At 44.0% G+C, this 2,526-nt stretch overlaps 2 protein-coding genes across 4 annotated transcripts in view; both read left to right on the forward strand.

Annotated features, from left to right (window-relative positions):
• The window catches only part of LOC109531978 (dynamin-2-like), a 55,391-nt gene that overhangs the window by 41,802 nt on the left and 11,063 nt on the right, over positions 1-2,526 (forward strand). The window lies entirely within an intron of this gene.
• LOC109531984 (dynamin-3-like) overlaps positions 1-2,526 on the forward strand; it is a 23,613-nt gene that overhangs the window by 11,882 nt on the left and 9,205 nt on the right. The window lies entirely within an intron of this gene.

Below are 2,526 nucleotides of genomic sequence, written 5' to 3' on the forward strand. Positions count from 1 at the left end.
GGGCGAGGCTCTGCCGCGCAATGTGTTTCTCATATTGGCGGGCAGAGCAGACCCCTCTCTGCATGCTTTCTACGCCGGCCAGAGACAACAGGCCCGTCAAGCTGCCCCCAACGCCCCCCACTCCCCTCTCCTCGTCTTTCTGCTCGCATGTTTTATTGCCGCCCCAGATTTCCCTCATGCAATGGCCATTATTTTTCCTCCCTCCCCCCTCACCCGACTTCTTTGTCTTGTACATTTCTTCACTCTGGTTCCTCCCCAGCTTCTTGGCCCGTCTCTCCCTTTTCTCCCTGCCTCATTTCCTCTGCGCTCTCGAAGGTTCCTTAGGTTCTTTCCCACTCGCGGTCCACCTCCCTTTTCCCTTCCTTGACGCGTTCCATCCTACCATATCCATCCGTCTCCCCTCTTATAGCTCGGGGTGGCAAAAGTACACTTATGTTGAAGTACAGATACTTGTGCAAAAGAGAATTCAGGAAAGGGGAGAAGTACTAATAATTTAACTGTTTCACTAAACTAAGTTTTTTTTTTAAATTATAGATATACTTTTTTTTTTTTTTTTGAGCAACCACTACAGCTCTAACAAAGTGCTGTCCAAAAAAAAAAAAAAAACCACAAAAGACCATCATTAAAATGACAGTACAATAATAAATAAGTACATTATTTATTTTCAGATTATTTTACGTAGTGTGTGTGAAGCTTTTGGTCGATGAGCGAGAGAAGCAAGATGAAAGTCCCCAACAACAAGTAGTATTAGGGCACCGGGATTACGAAATTGTCATCTTGCAACCAGGGTTTGCCACGAGCTCAGTTTTAATGTAAACCAACAACTGCACTTTAGGCTTGGTTCAATTCTCGGTCCGGCATGATGCAAAAAGTGTCAAATAAGGAGCTGTTGTAAACAGGCTGCCAGTGAAGGCGGCGCCTAAACTCGATGCCAAAAATGCTGCAAATAGTCCAAAATGCGTTGGTGAGATGCACAAGGAACAAGAAATGACAAAGAAAGGTGGAAATGTTTGAAAATTAGCTGAGCTGTTGTAAGTGACTGCCAACTCACAGGTACCTCTTTCAAGTGGGCCCCTTTTGGGGGAAAAAAAGGAAAGAGTCAATGGAGGAAGAGAGTCGTAGGGTTCACGGGAGTACTGGGAGGGAGAGGGAAGTCCAAAATGTTTGACCAGTGCATCTTTAAAAAATAATAATATAGATGCAAGCACACCTGCATAGCCATTGAACACATTAAATGCAGCGCAATTCAAGGAAGTGTTTGCTCTGTGTGTTAGTCACACGTCCTCCAACTCCCATCCAAGACTACCTCATCAACAGCTGTACCACAGCGGCCTTTTGGAAGCCCCCCTCTTAAAAGTTAGGGGGGTGGGCTTCATTCTTGGAGAAATGTTGTGCGTTGGAGCCCGAATCTGAGTAATGGCTTTCACATGTGGAACCAGCATCTTTTTTTTTTTTCCTCCTGTTCTCGTTCGTTGCCAGCTTGGGCTCTTGTGTTCCTTGACTTCCACGCCGTCTGCTTCTCCTCACATCTCAGAACGCTCCTCCATTATTAGCCTTTTTCACACAGAGATCCCGCGCAATTGCAGCATCAGCGCTGTTAACAGCAGATAAGGCCTTATACGTGGAAATGAGCAGGAAGGAATATTGCCACAGTTGCGTGCGCTTTTACAATAAGATGTGATTTTTGGCTATCTCAGTGCCAGCATTTTGGTGGCACTAAATAATGGCTGGGGTGTTTGACTGAAATGCATATGGGCTAGGAAGCATTTATTCATACTACCACCATATTTCAAATACGGTCTTCTCCCGCACTTTCGTCATTTGTTCGATACAAATTCGTGTATTTTCAGTTTTTTGGGGGCTAGGCTATCTTCTTTTATTTGCTCAAAATAAAACTCAATTTGCGGCTCAAGCCAAAACCATGTCTTTATATAAAACAAAAAAATACTGCTTTGGCACCATCTGGTGGAGTCTTGGTGCCAGGCAACTATGTTGAACTGAGAGGAGGAGCTTAATTTAATCGTGCCATAGCCTTGTCTAATAGAAAAGTAATTGCTTGTCTGTATGAGTTTCAAATTCTTATGGCCGCAACTTCAATGATAGATGAGGCTACAATCTCTCATCAGTGCTACTGGGGGGCCACATACTGTAGGACTACACACTTCCTAACCGGCAATGTCTGCCGTCTTGGGGTGAATGGTATTATAACTTTAAACAATGCGGTGGACCCCCGCTATTCATGCGGGATCGGAACTGAGCCACTGAATAGCGAAAATCTGCATATAATTGACACGCTAAATACATATTTTTGTCAAACCAAAGAAGTCTTCAAAAGAAACGCTGATGAAGCTCGATTATGCGTTTTTCCATTTTTCAAAAAAACAGGTTGAATTGTTTTTTCTTTTTTTTTTTAACAAATAAGTGAATCTGCAGGTGCCGAAAAGAAAGTACGCTGCAGCCCACTGTCGTAGAGGAAATTGAACCCCCCCCCCCCAAATTAATTTTTTGAGGGGCCCCCCCATTGTG

Source organism: Hippocampus comes, unplaced genomic scaffold (assembly GCF_001891065.2).
Source record: "Hippocampus comes isolate QL1 unplaced genomic scaffold, H_comes_QL1_v1.1 scaffold22, whole genome shotgun sequence".
Taxonomy (NCBI): domain Eukaryota; kingdom Metazoa; phylum Chordata; class Actinopteri; order Syngnathiformes; family Syngnathidae; genus Hippocampus; species Hippocampus comes.